This window comes from Neltuma alba, unplaced genomic scaffold (assembly GCF_004799145.2).
Source record: "Neltuma alba isolate B1F8T4 unplaced genomic scaffold, ASM479914v2 tig00003917_pilon, whole genome shotgun sequence".
NCBI classification, from domain to species: domain Eukaryota; kingdom Viridiplantae; phylum Streptophyta; class Magnoliopsida; order Fabales; family Fabaceae; genus Neltuma; species Neltuma alba.
Genome location: NW_021633478.1, coordinates 195,044 through 216,152, shown reverse-complemented (window position 1 = coordinate 216,152; position 21,109 = coordinate 195,044).

The following is a 21,109-nucleotide window of genomic DNA, read 5'->3' as shown; positions in this document are numbered from 1 at the left end:
TTATCATATGTGTCCCATCTCAATATTTAGTTGTTGTTCGGATTTGGGTTTTGCCCAAATAATTCAGCATGTTGTTATCATTAGTAATGATGTTTTGCAATATCCTGAATATTATATCAGTAAAAAAATTCAAAAAATAATTAAATAATAATATTTTATTATTGTAAAATAATAATACTTTATTATTTAAAAAAAAAAAAAGAACACCTTTTGGTGGCAACATTTATTATGAAGAAGAAAACGGAGATGGATGGTTGAAGGGAGGAATTAATGAAAGAAGAAGAAAATGAGGGAGGAACAGTTGAAGGTTACAGATAAAAGGCAAACAAGAGACAAAGAAAGAAAGAAAGAGAGAGAGAGCAACAGGAAGAGAGAGACGGAGAGAGGGAGCGTGGAGAGGAATGCCTGCTATTTCTAAAGGAGAAGACAAGCTTTGGGGATAATTTAGGTACATAAAATTACTTCTTTTCATTAAAATTTTTTCATGAATATTTTCTATATATTTTAAACTTCCTAATGAAAGTATTAATACGGTGATTAGAGAAAATTTTGAGATTTAGATATGGAGTAAGTATTGAGTTTTGATGAATGTTAACCATAGTATTGTAGATATAATATAGCAGATCATTTCTATCAATTTAGATTTGTCTATTTGTTGGTTTTAATATTTAAAAATTAATTTTTAATTTAAAAAATCTGTTATATATGACATATATTGTATTTATACAGATCAAAATTAAGTTAAATAATTTATTTGGGTTGTTTGACATATTATTGAGATTTTAATCAATTTAGTTTTATTTACTGGGTGACTGGAGGCTTTAAAATAATTATTTTAAATAAAATTTTTATTATTTGTGGGGGGGAAGATCTGATAGTTATACCATTAAAACTTTGATTAAATTATTTATTTATAAATATTTGAAGTACTATTGAATTTTTGATGATTTGGTTTTGAGGTTTAAACTTCAAATGGGATTTTTAAAAAATTTAGAACATAATAATTTCATATTTGCAAATTTTGAAAAATTCTTTTTATTAAAGTAAATAATTCGGAGGATCTAAATAAATAATTTGACTTGTCATAAAATTATAAGTTAATTCTAAAATACTTAATTTGGGTTATGAGAGTTGCTGAAATTTAGAATAAAAATAAATTAAATTAGAAATTTAACTAATATATAAGCTTAATTATTTTTTTACCAGCAAATATAAGCTTAATTAATTAATTAGTTTATATTAATATGTGGTTATATTAATTGTGTAGATTAATTATTGGTTGAGTACAAGATTGACCTTGTGGTAATCCTTTTTATTGTTTTGGTGAGAGATAACTATTTTTCATTTGTTATATGTGCTAATATGTTGTTTGTGAGTATTTTGATATTTTGAAACAATGATATGCTATTTGAAACTCAGGGAGATATGTTATACCTTTTTAAGCTATGAAAATTATTTTGTGGAATTTTTGGAATTGTCACTAAGCCGTTTGAAAAAAAAATAATTTATATTTTATGGATTTTATTGAGAAAAGATTAAGATATTTCTCATTATATTCTGAATGATTGGTTATTAATTGGATTTTGAGTTGAGTCTTGCTCTATCAAGTGGTAAGGTTGCCATTAATATACATTAGTTGGCTTCCTCCGTCCCCTGTAGTAAGGGATATGCTTTTGTGGCTTCTTATTCATCTCCCAAAGTGAGAAATAAGCCTATATGTCTGATTGATCTCTTACAGTGAGGGATAAATTTATGTGGTTTGTGTGTTGACCCCATAGTGAGAGCTTGAATTATTGAAATTATCTTAGTACACATGTTTTCTGTTTATATTGATATATCTATAATTTTCGAGAATTAATAACTGTCCCACTTGACATCTTACGAACACATGTTAGTATGTATGATGAGTTAAAAAGTTGGTTATTAAGGCTTTTATCTCATCCCGTGATTTCTACTATCTTCAGGTGATAGCTTAGGTGGTGGTCCATCAAGGAAGGCTCTGGAGGCTTAGTGTACTGTTCTAGCTTGTATAACCTCTCTTCTTTTGTTTTATATGCTGGTTTATGATATGTTGCCATATCAGGCTCATCTATTCTAATGTTATAAACTGATACTTTTGATTACTACTATCTAATATGGGGGGCTGTTAGAAGGCTGGAGATTTCTAAGACTTTTCATGTGACACTCTCTTGAAAGTTTTGATTTTTGATTAATGAACTCCATAGCTTAATTTAAAATGATTTATCAATTCGTATGTTTAAAAGTATGAGTTTTGTTTGGATTAATGGTTGAATGGTATTTCTAGACTTTAGAAGTCCAAAACCCAAGTTAATGATTGATATTGCCCGTGATATAAGTTTATTTATTTTAACTATAATAGTGGTTTTATAATTTTAAGATTTCTTCTTTTCTATCATGGTTAATCTTTCGAATAAATTATTTGATTTAATCTAAGTGGGTTTTTGGAAGAACGGTCATCACATGTGTGATATGTGCAAAGACTATTAATGTAATCTCTTTCAAGCTTATAATCTACTACCTCCGACCCTTAATATATTAACTAATTTGATATTTAGTTTAGTTCTATATATAAAATCTAAATCCACTTTGTCTATCGTTATCCATTTTTTCTAAAATAATTTTTGCAATAATTGCACATGTTAAAGATTCCATCGAGCAGTGATTTTAGTTAATATACATGATTAGCAATGATATTTTAGAAAGGATAGTACATATTTATTAACTTAACAAATTTTTTTAATCTACTCAAATTATTAAACTAACTCTTATACCAAGAACCAAAGGTAATACTCACAATATATCTTTAAAACAATAAGCATCGCTCAAAATCTTCAATTGAAATCGATACTTATGTCTTACTAATTTGTAAAACATCCTATCTTTAACCCCTCAGGATACGGGTTTGGAAGCGTTATGGTTCAAGCGATTCATGAAATAATCCGTAGATTGAACTTTGTGATTGGTTCTCGGGTTACTATTTACTGGTTAAATTCCATATTTTCAGTCCAAGTTTGAGCAATCATAACTCTTAACACACGTATCCATTTTAAGTGATCTATCACTTGTTTAAAAGTTCAGGATGTGTACTTTCATGAGCAGAGTCAGTCATTTACCATACTTCTACTCTGTCACTATTTTGTTACTCAATTAGGGATAGCTTATACCCTAACTTGCACTAACAGTTCATGATTAGGACTTTCCATACGTAATGCCATTTCATTCATACACTAATCATTCCATACATTATCATAGGTAATTACACAAGCTAACATCATCATTTATTATCACATACTATTAATGGTACCTTTACAACATACATTGGTATATACAGTGTACAACGTAATATAATACATTTCTTAATTCTTTTCCTCTCTTTCTTGCTCCACTTCTTGATTTCTTCTCCCATCCTCTTGCACATAGTATGATTGGTTAAGGGAGAGTGAGATTCGGGAGAATCTCAGTAACAAACATTACCATTTATGCGTGCAAGATGGATGCAAGTATATGACATCCTTTTGTGCACAACTTTATCATTTATGCATAGTGAAATGCCATGGAAAGTAAGCCAGTTCATTCATATTCACAACATAATTCCAAGGCATGCTTAACTAAACATAGCAATCATAGTTCAGCAGCATAGCTTAATCACATCATGGCATTAATAACACATACACACATACACACCAAGTACACAAGAAAGGTAAGTTCGCTACCTTGTATCATAAGTTTTCTCTTGCTCTTCAACTTGCTCTTTTTTGCTTCTAACCATTAAGGTTGCTTCCTCAACCTTTATCATTCCTTTTCCTTGATGTCTCATGGACCTAAATACACCAACACATCATTTCCATTCATTCATTAGAGCCATGGTAATCAACAACATCAATGCTTTGTTTTTTTTTTAAGCTATATTAGCTTCTAACTTTTAAGCTTGATTTCCAACCTTTTCAAAATTAATTCCACATACTATTCCCACACAATATGTAGAATCTATTTCCAAGCTCAAAATAATCAAAATCAAACTGTTCCCTACTCAACTTGATCTGGCTGAACATCGAGTCGTAGAGCTCAACATTCTACTTTCAATTCTAATGCTTCCAAACTTGTTTTCTCACTTTTACCCCGCACAATTTTTCATTTTAAACACATTGGAAGTATCAAAATCATCAAAATCCAAATCCTAGCCCCAAAAGCCATCCCTGGCCGAAATATTACTAAAGTTACATAATCAAGAAATTCAATCAATTTCAATATAAAACCACTTGATTCTTGTTCCTTTCAAGTCTTTAAACATTATTCTAACATCAATTTTATCTTCTCCTATTCTTAAGAATTTCGTGCAGCATGTCCCCTTAGAGTTTCAAGCTCCCAAAAATCATTAAAATCCATAACCAAGCTCAATAACAACAAGGGTAGTGAAAACTACATCAAAAACCACAAACATACCTTGTTTTGGAGTTTGATCTTGTATATGACCGCTTGGCCTTTCTTTCCCCCTTCCTTCTCTCTCTAGAAACCATTTTGCCAGAGCTTCCCAAGGTTTCCTCTAGGTTGGACGAAAATGAAGGGTGGCGAGGGGTATTTATAGAAAACAAGATTGAATCTGGGCCATTGATCTTAAAAATGTGTGGCTTGATCTGGACTGTCCATTTTCTCTTTTAATCTTATAGTGACAAGTGTCCTATGATATCATGCTTACCTCATCATGATGACATCATACTTACATCATCAATCCACATGCTTTTAATCTAACCGCACACGTGTCTTGCATTCGACCGTACATGTGTCTTGCATCCAGCCGTACGCGTAATATCTTTTTTTCCATCTAACCGCACACTTGCCTCCTCCATATTCCTTCATCATTTTGGAATTAAAATAAGGAGGAAATTAATATAAAACTCGTGCAAAATATAATCCTTAGGCATTCCTCCACCTATCTTGCCATTATGCACCGTATAAGGTACTTTTTGGGGCTTTGACTTACCCAGGACCACTGAGACATGTTCTGGTACTATTTTCTCACCTGAAATAAATTCACATGGCGTTATATAACATGCCTAAAGAGGGAATGATGCTCTTCCCTTGTTTTTCTATTAAAATAATTAAAATAATCATATTTATTTTGGAGTGAACTTGACCGAATTCTTTCTACCGGTCTACGACTCCGAGAATCTGTCTCCAGTACCAATACTATTTATTTATCACAGGGAATTCTTCTAATTTTTCTTAAGTCAAAAGTCAACCTCTAGACATTTGATTTTGACTTTCCCCAGATAGTATGTAAATAGGCTTTAAATTCCATTAAAGCCAACCTCTTCGCTTTTTGGGGACGGAATTATTTTTAAAACCTATGATAATTCCTCAAGTATTTTTTTTTCCATTTTCTTCCAATTATCTAAGACCTTCCTATACTTTAAATAATTCATTTTTGAAAATATTCCAAATCAGTCAAAACCCTGGGAATTTCACAATTTCCTTCTAGGGGTATTTTCATCATTTTTAGCCTCATATAGGCCTCTGAATCTTATTTCTATTTTTCTGAAATTTTTCTGAAATGTTCAGGCCTTAACCTATCATTTCCCATTTTCTGGGATTTTTCTGGAATTTTCGGGTATAATTTCTATTTTTGCCCTTACCAACCCAAAACTTTACAAAATTACGATTTTACTCTTAGTTTGGCTTAACCTCAAAATTCACCTCATTGAGGCCTTCAACATAACATTTGGCCTACATTTACCTTTATTTCGCATTTCTGGGCCCTAAGACCTCTTCAGAATCTCTAACTTCCTCTTTTTTCAGTCCCAGAAAAATTTTCCTTTGCGATTTACTTCCTGGGAATCCTGCTATCCTTCCAGGAAATCTTTGGAACCTCTGCCAAAAAGGATCTGGTAGCCTACTCATTTTAAGCTAATTTCGGTACTTCTAGGCCCAAAATTCAGGATGTGACAATTTGCAACTGCCGTACATAAAATTTTATATTTGACGTTACTAACTAGCATGTATATCTATCAGTGTATGAGGCTTAAGCTTTTTGTGTGCAGCTGAGTGTCATAATACTCCTCTAATTCTTAATATAAAAAATTTTATATTAAAGTTTTATGTTTAAAACCAAAAATAATTCATTAATCATCTCCTACGTTCAGAATTAAAAGAGTATAGCGCAAATAAAATACCATAGCTTAAAAGCCCACTCGTCCGGAAGTATAAATGACTCTCAGTAAAGAATGAGCACATAGTTTAATATAGTTTAATATTTGGTTTTCAAATTATAATAGAAATGTATGAAACGAAACCATGAACTAATTGCTGGTCAAAAAAGAAATAAAAAATGAATTAACACTTTAGTTTCTATCATCTGCTGTGTAACCTTTAAAAAAAAGGTCGTTGGGCCATTCATGACCCAAAAATGGCCCAATACTAGCCAATTTTAAAATTACAAATCTTGGATTTATGAGTAAAATATAATTATTATAGGAAAGAGATTGTTTCAATTTTGTAAAACTTTTCTTGAGAATACTACCCGATCCTTAATATAAGATCTAATTAGCTAATTTAAAAAGATTAAAAAATTAGTTAAGTTAGTTATTTTTAATAAATAAGTATTATCTTTTGTAGAATATCTTTACTAATAATGTATATTAACTAAAACTACTATTTGATTACACTTTAAACATATGCAACTATTATAAAGATTATTTTTTTAAAATGGATAATATAAGATCAAGTAGATTAAAATCTTATATTTAGAAATAAATTGAATATCAAATCAACTCTTATATTAAAAACCAGATATAGTATAAAGGAAGGTGTTGTTTGCGCTTTAGTAGAAATCTGATGCTAGGTGATTTCTTCCCCACAAAACTTGCAATTTTTTTTTCCAATTAGCCATATTTTTCTGACTCACCAAAAGATGGAAATTACTAATGGATTAAGACATCGAAGACATCATACGACTACATAACATCATTCCAATAGGCCACTCCTACAAGGATTTGTTGACAGTGACAAAGATTATTAAAAAATAAATTTTTAGAGCTAAAATTTTCTTAGGCCCTCTGTTTCAGCTGTTCCATTGAGACTTTGACCATCACATTCTACATTTGCACTACAATGAGCTATGTGAGAAGCGAGATGCAGGCATGTAAAGAGAACAGAGCACCTTAGAGATTCCAGAGCATTCTATAGTCTTTGGGAGGTGCAATTGATGCGAAAGTTTCGTGCTCCGGCACTTTGATAAATGACAAACCGTTTTGACTTGCCTTGCGTTCAGTCATTAGTGTTCGACATTTCAGCATTGGTATAAAAATATTATTTAAAGAGGATTTAAAATGACATTGATCCAACTAAACATAATTGCTCTTTTATATCTTACGAAATAAAATTCTTCTCATATATTTATTATATATCATGCAAAATTATTTAAAATAATTTAATTTAGACACACATAAAGCATAATATACGAATATTGAGGTGCAGCGAAAAAAAAAATGTACGAGCAAATATATATTGAACACAGAGAAAGATGCACCGAGCGTCCAAGCCAATCTAAACTGTTTTTTTTTCTGCCAACCAATCTCAACATCATTTTACTTAAACTTTTTAACGTAATTAATGAGCAAATGTATATGAGAAGCATATTTTAGCACAGTATATATATATTTTAAACATAGATATCCTCTTATTAGAAACATTATTAGATACTAAATATGAGTACATCTCTTAACAAGAATTTAAGCTTTAGTTCACTATATTATGCGTGTGGGACTTAGACCAAATTTGTGCAAGGCACAACCGATGGAACGTTTAGAGGCATTGAAAGCCCAGAGTTAAGTAAATGTTTTTGCCCCCCCAAAAAAAAAATGAGTGTTAATCAAAACACTTTCAACCAAAAACCAAACTGTCCAACTTTCAATATTTGCTGTTCTAAGCCCAATTTATTTTTTTTTTGCGCCGATTCTCTTTTTACTGCCTTGATCTGATCTCAGATGAGATAATACACTAATCTTTTTTTTTTGCCAACAAAAATTATATATGCGTGTGTATATAAATATACACACACATAACCAAACTATGGTACAAAGTTCTGAACACATACACATATTATTAAGCACATTCAATCAAATAATAAATTGATCAATTTAACAGTAAACAACTTTATACTGTTAAAAATCAGATGAATTAGAGGGATTTGCATATTAAATTTTCTTTTTAATAATCTTTTCTATTTTATCTTTATATAATAATATTTTTTAGGATTCTAGTTTTTTCCCTCTTCCCTTTATGGTATGCTACTAAAAAAGTTGCTTGTTATTGGCCTTTAGAACACTAATAAAATGGGGTGAATTATCTTCCTTTTATATAAAGATAAAAGAGAAAAGATAAACACTAAAAAATATTAAGGTTGATACTTGATAGGACATCAACAATATAGTGAAATAGAATAGTAATAAATATTTAAAAATTAAATTATGCATAGACACACATAATAATATTGATTGATACAAAAATTGGGATAAAATTGAAATTAATTGTTAGAATATGTTTTGGAAAAAAAAACGATACTAAATCTTTTCTTTATTAGAAAAATATCGTATTGGAAAACAATTTATATATATTCTGACACCCTGAATCTCCGAATTTGATTCATCAAAAACGAATGGTTCGATTCCAACTCTCCTTGTTTGGTTGTGTACATCTATATGTGTGTGCGCGTCTCCGCATTCTTTTTCTTCGGTGTTTCGGTGAGGTGAATTAGGAAGAGGAAGAACTGCCTCGGGGAAACCCAACAAACCCAGCGAGGGAAGGAAAATGTTTAGCACCGATCTTCCTGAAGAAATTTGGAGGAGATATCGATGAGGCTTCCTATGAAATCCCTACTTCAATGCAAATTCGTGGCGAAATCTTGGTACGCACAAATCACTAATCCATATAACTAGACAATTTGAATGGTCTGATTCAATGACCAAAAACCGCCGCCGCTAGCTGATATTTCAATTGCACAATGCCTCTCTAAAGCCTTGCATTTTTCTAATTTTTGACTAGGAACCCATCGATATAGAAGTGCCGTTTCCTGAGAAGGATGTGAAATACATATTCGTTTATGGTCAATATAATGGGATTTTCTGTCTCTATAGAGTTTATAGGGGAGATAAAGCTGGGGAGGCCAGCTCGATTCTATGGAATCCACGAACCAAAAAGATGAAGGTTATTCCTACATCTCAAAACCAATTTCCTTTTTAGGCCACAGAGAACGCGAAGCTAAAGCTAAGCCCAATCCAAATGCCCAAACCAAATAGCTAAACCAACCCCTGCTCAAATATTGTGGTGGTTTAGTTTGGTTTTCATTAACAAAACTCTTCGGTTCCGTCGTAGGACTGTTTAGTTTGCTAAAAAAGAGCCAATCTCTCGTAATGTGAGAAATCACGGTTTAAATTTTTTGCTAGGAAAAGACATTCAGTGACTAACGGTACCTTGAAGGAAAAAAATTTAACAAAGATGTTCATAAAGGCACTATAGTATATACAATCAAAGCCAACAAATCACATTCGATTAATAAAGTAATAGAACTGCTAGAAGTAGATGAAGTCGAAAGTTTTGAAATGCCTCCAAAACCTTCTCTATTTTCCAATGAGACCGTTGTATTGGATGATACACTTGACTCTGACTTAACAAAATCCATTATCTGTTTATGTTCTCATAGTAGTCCAGCTAGTAATAATGATGTGATGATTCATGTCATGTTACTACCTCTAATCTTTAATATAAAAGATATTTGACTAATTTGAGTAGATTAAAGAAACTAATTAAGTTAGTTATTTGTAATGAATGTATATTATCTTTTCTGAAATATCCTTGCTAATCAGTATATTGGCTACAACTAACATTATTACAATGACTACTTTAGGAAAAAAATAGATAAATATGAGAGACATAGTGAATTGAATCTTATATTTAGGACCAAAATAAAAAGTCAAACGATATCTTATATTAAAAATTGGAGGTAGTAAATTCAGAGAAACTTTAACTGAGGTTTTACATTAGAAAAGGGAGTCATTTGGACCATTAAGTTTTATTTGGTATCTTCAAGTTATTTTATTCCATTAATGTCATGCTACAGAAATTAATTGGAAAAATTTTGATGAAAAAATGTGAGATTAAAAAGCAAAAAAAATCAATTTAAAGTTTTTAACTCATTTCTCCAATTTTTTAAATTGAACTCATTAAAATTTTTCTTCCTCTCTCATTCCCTTTATTTCCCTCATGGCAAACAGATACACAATAACGTTAAACCTCAGAATGAACAAACGATGCAAATCCTGACCATTTCAAATATATAGAATCTATCAATTTATAATAATTGTAACTTGGAGATGAAAATGTGCTAAACACTAAAAGATTTAGATTAGTGATTATTTTTTCAACGATACATCACATGATGAGGTTATATATGAGCTTGAAAGAGATACTTGTGAATATGACGATATCATTATATTCCTTCAGTCTTAATTATAAGACCTTTTTTATAGTGTAAATTACACTACCAAAAAAGTCTTATATTTAAGACGGGAGGAGTATTAAACATGAAAAATAAAATGATAAATTATTAAGGCAAAGCCTAAAATAAGGCAATAATAATGTTATATAAAATACAAATTGATAAGGGAAGCTAATAATTCATGTGTTTCAAAATTTTAAATAACCATTGTTTTGAGTTGGCCGAGAAATACTGTCACCGAATCGCTCTGTTTATGTAGTTGCTTTTGGACGCAGGGTCATGTCCCTTGAATTGATGTCTATGCTCATTATCGTTTTAATTCAGTCCCTCACCATAGGCACAGTAACTTGGTTAGGTTATGTCCATACGGCCAATGTTACTAACCGTAAACTTTGTCATGTTCATGGCGTCGATGGAACAATCTATCACAAAATCAATTTGCAACATGCTTTCCTTGGTTCTCAGTGGAGAATTCCTCCCCCACACCGTTTTTTTCCACATAATGTATAGGTATTTTTATATTGGAGATAATTCTATTTGAGATATATCAGCACTAAATATGAGTATATCCCTCAATGTAGATTCGAACATTGGTTCAATATATATTGTGAGAGACTAATCTTTTTTGTTTGACCTAATCTCTTTTGGTTTTCTTCTTCTTTTTTTTTGGCTCTTAGTGATAGTATATTTGAGAGAAAAAGAAAAGGTCTTTAAAATATTTAATTGAAGTAGGGACTCCTGCCCCCCTCCCCCCCCAAAAAAAAATACAGAAGTAGAGTTTGGGGCATAACACCAGCCCAAAACACATGCACTGCTAGGTGTTAGTTTCTCAGGCCCACGCTCATGGATAGGTCCACAAATGACGAATCCATGGAGGGAAACTGCAAAAATCACTTTTTTCCGAACGTTTAATTTTGAAAAAAATTACAATCAAGTCCCATTTAAAAGAATTAAATATAAAAAAATATCTTGAAATCATCAAATTATTTTGAAATCTCAAGAGACCTCATTGCAAGATATTCTATTTGTTTAATTGCCAAATTATCTTTTTTGTTTTTTAATTTTATATTGATAATTGAAAGAGCAGTTATTAACAATTTAAAGTATAAAAATTAACAATTTTTGCAAAAGCTATTGACAATTTATATATTTTGTGATGCACTGAGACATTATTGGATATTAAATACAGATATCTCTCTCAGTGAAAATTCAAACATTAATTCAATATGTTGCAATTATTAGACCCAATTCCGATTTGTTTTAAAACGGTTAATATAATTGATGCAAACTTTCTAGTCCAAAAAAAAAAGAGAAAAAGAAGAAGAAAAGAAGTAGAGTTTGGAGCATAACACCAACCCAAAACACATGAACTGTGAGGTTTTAGTCTATGAGGCTTAAAATCGTTATCCACACATCAAGAAGATTGAATATAACAGAAAAAGCTAGTTTCTCATAATGTGGCAATTAAAATATGAAACAAAATGTTTTCATCAATTTGAACAATTACTTTAATTTTTAATCTTTTGTTAAAGGGGAAAAAAAAAGAACTCAAACGAATTTTCAGCCTCAATTGAAAAACATCTAGACGTACAAAATACTCCTAAGCTAGATAGAGCTGGAAGTCAAGAAGTTAATGGACTTTGGAAGAAATATTCACAATTGACAGCGACATGGAAAACAATTGTCTCCAATTCACATGTTTTCTGGAATGTAGGGGGAGATTCTTGGCCAAAGTTTATACCATCGTCCCAGACAATTTGGCGTGAATAACAATTCAAATATGAAATGACATACTTTCATTTCCAACAGCTTCGTTTGTAATTTTTTTTTAAAGACATAATAAAACTGATGTTATATACTGTTTTGATCCTATTTATAAGGTAGAGATAAAAATTTTTTCTTGATCCTATTTATAAACTACCCCATTATATTTTTAGTATGAATCTATTATTTTGTCCTTCATTTATTATAGTGTAGATGATTATTTCTTTGAAATGTGTATATATTAAATAAGAATAAAATTAGAAAATGATAAAAACCATATTGGATGTACCTATACTTCTTTTTAATTTTTAATTTAGTACCTACGTGTTTCTTTCTCTTAATTAAATATTTAATTTTTCTTTATCAACAAATTTAAATGATGATTTTGCAATTAAATGTTGACAAGTTATGCTTTGAATTTTAATTCTGTAACCTAAAACTTTTATATCTTTAAATTTAAGCATTTGAATTATTAGATGTTTGATAAATATGGAAAATACAAAAATATTAAACATTTCATCATTTATAAAAATAATTATATTAAAAGATTAAAAATTGCAACGCGTTTTATTAGCATTTAAATTTGAAGGGATAATTTCAATTCGTTGAATGAGAATTTTCTGTTAAATGAAACTAATTTTGTTAACATTTAGGAACCAAAACCACATTTTTAAACTTGAGAGTACTATTGTTAGACTCGCAAGTTGACTCTCTAAGTTTAACGTTTTTATGTTTTCAGCTAACAAAATCGTGTTGACTTGTTCTTAAACTCGTAATAATTTTAAACTCGGTTAAACTTATGAGTTCATTTACCGAATTTACCGTTTTTACGTTTTTAGCTTACAAAATCGTGTCAACTCGCTCTTAGACTTGTGCTAAATTTTTAAATTTAATTATGTTTAGTGACTTTATATATGATTTTTATACAAATTTTTTTGTTGAATATGATAAATTATGAACATTAATAGATATAGTTTCAATTATTTAAATTTAAAATATATTTAAATGATATTGTTCTCATTTTTTATATATTAATTATTTGATTATATACTTTTAGTATCAGTTTATTAATAAAAGTAAACTCTTATGAGTTTACGATTCGAGTTTACGATTTGAGTTTACATCATTATCACGAGTTTATTCAAACTCGTGAGTTTGACAACCTTGCTTGAGAGATTAACTGAATTTTTTCCAAAATTTAGAAGACTAAATGTATAAATTAACTTTTTTTATGATTTATCTTGTAAGCCCGATCTTAAAATTAAATGAGCCAAAAAATCTAAACAATATTTTCGCATCCCATGTTCCTCAGAATCTACCGGGAGGTCCTTTGACAAAGTCAATATTCAACACCACTGAAGATAACTTGGCATGAATGACAATTCAAATGTAAAACAAAATGTTTTCATCAATTCGAACAATTACATTTAATTTGTAATCTTTTGTTAAAGAATAAGAAAGAACTCAAATGAATTTTCAGCCACAGTTGAAAAACATCTAGGCCTGCAAAATAATCCTTCGCTAGACAGAGATGGAAATTAAGAAGTTATTGGACTTTGGAAAAAGCATTCATATTTGACAGCGATATGGAAAATAATTGTCTCCAATTCACATGTTTTCTGGAATGTGCATTCACATTTGAAAAAATATAATTAGCATGTACACCGGCAGAAACAAACACACGAAGTCTTCCATATTACCCACATAATACTCATCCCAACAAAAAATAGACTTCAATAATTTTAAGTCAAGTCAGAAATGGATCATAATATCTCTTGAAATTACTCAATGCATGGAAAAACCTACAGCTACTTTTAAGTAATGACAAACGGTGACAAATGTCTCTAGTTTTCCACATTTATATAGCAATATTTGGCGGAAGCTTGTGGCCTACAAGATGGAGCTGTAATTAATTTGGAAATTGAATACATTAAGAAAGCTAGATAAATTAGTTAATTATAATAAATATAAGATGATTTCTCTAACATACTTTTTGTGAAATATTAGATTATATATATTAATTTATAGATTAGACAAATTAATTTTAAAATAATAAATATAAAAAATAAAATAAATTAGAATCTTATATTTAGAATCAAAATTGACTCCTTAACTAATTTTCATATTTCAAAAGGAAGGAGCATAAAATAGGTTAAAAAGGGGCCATAATATTCTGTAAAACGTGGGGGCACGAGAATTTGTGATACTGGACAAAGACAATTCATAAATATATGAGTCAAGAGGCATGCTGTGGTCTTAGTAACTCCCAGATGCAACTCACCAAAACTTTTCTCTTATGAAAAAAAAATAATAATAACTCATCCTTAAGAAAGAGACATCTTGACCTGGAGAATAAGTTAGAAACTAAATTAGAAAGACAAAGTATTTAAAATTTTTATTAGTACCTTGAGAAGACTAAAACGTTAAAAAAGTATCTATAATTTTCCACGTGACAGTGATATTTGGTTGAAAACTTTTCTCTCTTAAATACGCTCATCAGATCCTCTTGCAAGTCAAGATGAAAATATAAGGGGAAAAAATCATAACTTTCAGCAATAAATATAAATGAAATTGGAATCTGGTGATTTCCCTCTTGTATCGTATAAAAAAGTCATGATATTGGATGAGGACAATTAAAATAGCTATGTCACATTTTCCACATTGATTAATGATAAAGTTGACCCCAAAGAGAATTAAATTAGATCCATCAAAGTTAATTATAACTTTGACTAATGACTATGGAAGCAAATGACTATACCTCTAATTCCTTTGTATATTCTATATTTGACAGAATATATCCGTTTACTGGATAAGTTCTCCACAAAGTAAAATGAAAAAAAAAATTAAAAGAGAGATAATGATATAGCTCAAAAAATTAGAGCACAATGAAACTTTGTGTGAATTATGCGCTTGTGTGCTTTATGCATAGGTTTCTACTTGATTATTTGAGTAAGACCTTAAGCGTTCATTACATTGAATTTAAAGAAATGAGTAGTAACACTATTTATAATTTTTAAATAATGCGACGTAACACCAATTGTGTTGTATCGATTTACCCAAAAAATTAAAACTGCCAAGTCCAACGAGCGAATATTACAACAAACAATTGATTTTATTATAGAAATAGTAATTTGAGCATGTTATTACTCAATTCAAAAGATGAAGCTTCTGGATGAATGATTTTAAGATTCAAATCATCCTAAGTTCGTATATGGCGAAAAGTTAAAGAAGAGGAAAAGAGAAAGAAATCTTACCACAGACAATAAGTTTATCAATTACTCTAATTTGACAATGATCTGAAAAATATTACCATGCGAAACAGAAAACATAAGTGGCTACATGGATAATTAAAGGATTCATTTATGGAATGAACTTGAAATCTTACATTACAAATCTTTCAGATTATTCTCAACAAAAGTTAAAATTATATATATAAAGCACATATATAAATATATGCTTTATATAATTATGTATATCTATTATATTTTTCAATATATGTGATGAGGCTTAATCTTAAAAGACGAACAGCCACTTAAATTTATAAATCTCACGGGCTCCCTAATGTAAGGATGATAATGACGTACTATGTATGCTTGAAAAAATATTTTATATGTATAAATATATTTTATATCACCTACGTACATTTTGGTGGAAAACTTGTGGTGTGCAAGATGCGACCCTCAACAACTATAAGTTACAAAGGGACCATAATATTGCGTAAAACTTGGGGACACAAGAATTTATGATACTGGACAACAAAGAGAATATCAATAATATGCCAAGCTTTCCAAATCGTGTGTAGAATACTCGACCCTCAAGAAAGAGACGTCTAGACCTACAAAATAGAGTAAGGGAGTGTTTAGATAGAAATCAAACAATAGTTTCAGAAGTGATTTTACGGTCTATGAGGTAAATATGTAGAGGAGTTTATCTCGATTTGCAGAAAAATGCTTTTGAGAAGCACTTTTCAAGATATCCAAACACCCCCTAAATTAGAAATTAAATGAGATAGACAAAATATTCAAAAGGTTCAATTATCACTTTGAAAAGCCGCCAAAATGTTAAACAAATGTCTCTGTTTTTCCACGCGATGGTGAGATTTGGTTGAAAAGTTTTGCCCCCTAAATACGCTCATAAGAGTTGTAAGTCAAGCTAGAAATTTAAAAAAAAAAACTCATGATTTTTAACAAGAAATATAAATAAAATTGGAATCCATAAAAAAAGTCATGATATTGGATGAGGACGATGAAAACAATTATGTCAAATTTTCCACGATGAAAAAATCATACCTATCACAATAGAAATATATTTTTAAATTTAAGGAGTGTTTGGATGAAAACTAAATCATGATTCTAAAACTAATTTTATATAATTAAAAATAAATATGTGAGAAGAGTTTTATTTCAACTTACGTAGAAATAATTTTTTAAGGTGCTTCCAACACTTCCTAAACACCTCCTTACAAAACAAGCATATGTTCATGACTTTCAACATTGCTTGAATATTTGGTAAAGCTGTAAATAAGTGTTAGGGTGTAAAGCGCCTTCCCTTTAAAACTCACATGCCACATACCTTGAAATTATGTAATTATTAAAAGTCGGCCTTTGCGTATGTAGGTTCAAGGTCTAAAAAGGCTAGCCTTTTTATATTATTTTTTAAAATTTAAATTATTTTTAATTATTTTGAAATAAAAAAAAAATCAATAAAACTTCTAAATTTTTTTATTCAAATTAAAAATTTTAATAAAAGAAACTAATGACATATAGAAAAAACATTAAACACCAATAACCTATTGTTCAAACCCAAAAAAAAAGCCAAAACCAAATGCAACAAAGAAAGTAAAAAGATTAAAACCAAGCAACTAAAGATTAACAATATTAACATATCTTCATCCTCCTTATTATGATCAAGATCAACAATATTTAATTGTTCTTTACTACAAGTTGGCTCTTCTTTAATGATAAAAATATCAAGTTTTTGTCTTCATCACCTTTATCTACAGTAAAACTATGCAGTAGTTATGAGTATAAATGAAAGTATGAATATTTGTTAGAATAAGAAATTTTTGTATTTTGTTAAGACATGTGAATCGATAATAAAAGAAGATTTACTAGCTACTATAATGATTGAAACGCTTTAAGTATCAACTAGCATTGTTAAAAGAATTGTAAATTGATTTTAATTGTTCTTCTATTAATCCAAAATATCTAATTCTTTTCAATTATCTTGTTTCAGATTAAGACTTGACCATAAAAAACTGATCCATAATTATATAAATATATTGATAATAATAAAAGTATAAGCGGGCTAAAATGGGTTGGCTTTTTTATTCTTGAGTCCTATAAGACTAGCTTTTTTACTAAATAAGTTCTCTAGAAATTCAAAGAGATAATCTTACATCTCCAAAAATTAGAGTATAATTAAACGTGTTGTTTGAATTATGCTCTTGTGATTTATGTATAAGCTTCTGCTTCTTCCAGTTCATGATATAAAAAGTCGGTTAATTGTTCTCATATACTAATAAATAGAATTTTAGTCATTAAAGGATAATTTTTTTTTCAATTTTACACCTAAAAAAAAATAAAATTACTTTTAATGGTACACTTTTATTATCTCTCATATTTCTCATCCCTCACCTATATTTACTAAGAATAAAAATAAAAAATTGTATTAATTATCCTGACAATATCTTATACTTTGAATCATAATTTTTTTCTAACCTACTTTTTAATCATACTATGGAACTGGAGGGAGTACTTGATTATTAGGTGGGACCTTGAGCATTAATTTAAAATTTTTTTCCCTACCGTCTAAGTGCTACATTGAATTTAAAGAATGCAATAAGTGCAAGGAAAGAAAAAAACCAGACCGGACTAGCCGGTTCAACCGGAAAACCGGTGAGCCAGTCTAAAGTCTGGTATGGTTTAAGTAGAAAACCGATCACCTGTTGAATCGGAAAGTAACCGGTCAAGCCGGCATTAAATCGGTCAACTGCTCGTTTTGGGGGGTTTAACCGGTTTAATATTTTTCCCCTCCCCAAGTCCAAAACGACGTCGTCTAATGCTTAAAAGGAAAAAAAATTAAATCAAACAACAGCATTGGAGCAATTCCCTCGGTCCCTCCCTTCCTCCCGACCAAACCCCAGACCAAAATGGGGAAATAAGAAGAAAGTCCATCTAAAAAATGGAGAAAGAGGGAGAGAAAGAAGAGAAGGAAAATAGAGGAAGAGATAAAAAATAACTTATGAGAAAACTCCTGAAAAATCATAATAAAAAATGAAGTGAAAAACTTCTTTTAAAAGGTAGAGAGCATGGAAGAGGGAAGAGAATATGCTCCAAAAGTTGAGCACTTGAGTTTTGTTGTGTGGGATGAAGATCAGTAAATTGAGAGAGGAAGGAGCTCCGATAAAGCCATAGTCCTAGGATTTGAAATGAAAATGAGAAGGCGGAAAGGCATTAATACCAGAAGGGAAGGGCACTATGAGTACTCTATTTCCGGTTGCAGGCATTAATTAGCGCCTTCACGAATTTAGAGGGCGATTTAGGTAACGTGTTGCAGGCACTATGAGTACTTGTATCTTCCTTTTTCGTTTTCCAAAGCCTAGTCATCCGCTCCTTATGTTCACTTAATGGGATACTTCTAAATGTTATTTTTATTAAAATATTTTTTAATAAAAAATGAATATTTTTGAAATTTTACCTAAATTATTTTTTTAAAAATAATTACCGGTCTGACTCCGGTTCAACCCTGACCTGACCAATTAACCCTTAACCCACTATTTCGACCGATTTAATACCTGATCCGGTTTTTTGTTCCTTGAATAAGTGACATTAGTTATAAGTTTAAAATAATGCGATGTAATATGAATTGTGTTGTACATATATATATTGATTTATACAAGAAAACTGCTGACTCCAACAAGTGAATATAAAAAAAAATCGTGTTTTCATAGAAAGAGTCATTTGAAAAATAATCTATTGCACAATTCGAAGACGAAGTCTGAGTAAATGTCTTTAAAATTCTAATCATCCTAACGGGGAGCTAAATATTAAACAAGAGAAAAAACAGAACGAACTCTTACTATAAACATGATTATATTAATTTTATCCATTACTTTAATTTGACGATGATACGAAAAACATTACTATGCGAAACAGAAAACATAAATTGCTATTCTTTCATGATAAAAAGATCCATTATGGAATGGACTTCAAATCTTACATTACAAATCTTGCAAATTATTGTCAACAAAAGTAATATATATATATATATATATATATCTCTCTCTCTCTAAACCTACCATATATGTGTGTGTGGGGGTGTGCATTTATTGTAACTCATGGATCACTTCCAACTCAAAATTCAAATGTCTTGGTGGAATAATGGCACCTGTATTGCTTGAAGTAGCAAAGTCAAATGGAATGGGAGGCATTTTCAATTTATCAACTTCTCCTTCCAACATTTGTATCACCATTTTCATGGAAGGGCGATTTGTTGGATGCCACTGAATACACCAAAGTCCTATAATTGCTGGCTTCTTTGCAATTTTAACTTCATCACCATCTTCAATGTAGATATTTATATCTCTCCCTTCAATGAAATTATGTATCTATCCTGGGAACATAACCTTAAAAGTTTCTTGATTTGCGTCAATATTTTTTTCTCCCACCAACCATTTCTAGCAGTAACATTCCATAATTATAAATGTCTTATTTGTATGACACATTTTCAAAATTTCGAGAGAAAACTTCAGGTGCAATGTAGCCTAAAGTTCCTTTTGCTGCTGTCATCGACACCGTACTTTGATTTTTAGAACACAATTTAGCTAGACCAAAATCAGAAATTTTGGGAGTGAAATTGTGATCTAATAGCATATTATAAGGATTGATGTCAAAATGAAGAATTCGATAATCACAACCTTGGTGAAGGTATTCAATCCTTTTAGCTATGGCAAGAGCTATTTCTTGCAGCTTCATCCATCCAAGGAAATGTTCTTTGTTGTCTGGGGTAGATATGAACTTTTGGAGGCAACCATTTGGGAAGAAGTCATAAACAAGAGCACGGTGGAATCCATCAGCACAAAAGCCCAACAATCGGACAACATTGATGTGATGAATTTTACCCATCGTGCCCACTTCATTATTGAAGTCTTTACCATCGGTTTCTGAATGATTGAGTACCTTTACAGCCACTTCAATATCAGTAGATAACTGACCTTTGAGACTGTTCCATGAGCTCCTTCACCTAATTTTTTCTTGAAATGCTTTGTGATTCTCATAAGGTCAGCATAAGAGAATCTAGTGGGCTTGAGTGCCCTGTAATCGTCGATAAACTTTTCCAGTCTTGCTTAATCATCTATCTTTTTGAAGAAGTGATATATGTAAAAGCCAAAAATGAACAGCAACACGAGCACAAGGGGACCTATACACAAAGCATACAAATGAACATTCCATTCAATCCAATGAACGTCCAAAAAACGAAATTAACGACAATAGAGCATAGGCAAATTCAATTATTGTCACCTGTGGATGGTAAAGCAACCGTGAGAATCTTGCTGGTTTTGTGCTTTTCAACGTCTGCTTTAGGCCATCTGAGTCTCAAGATGCCAAATGTAAGTTCTCCTGCGGGTATGGGTGAAACTAATTGAAACACCGAAGTGCAGTAAATTAGTTGGTCCCCGTCCACAGCCAAGACACTATCTTCAGAGCTAACAGCATAAATTGGGCAGAAGCAGTCGGAAGTACTCATATTAGGTGAACAGAATGAGCTCAACGCAAACGAAGAGCAATCTAAGAAAGTAAGATTGGACGGCATGTCGGGATAATCAAATTG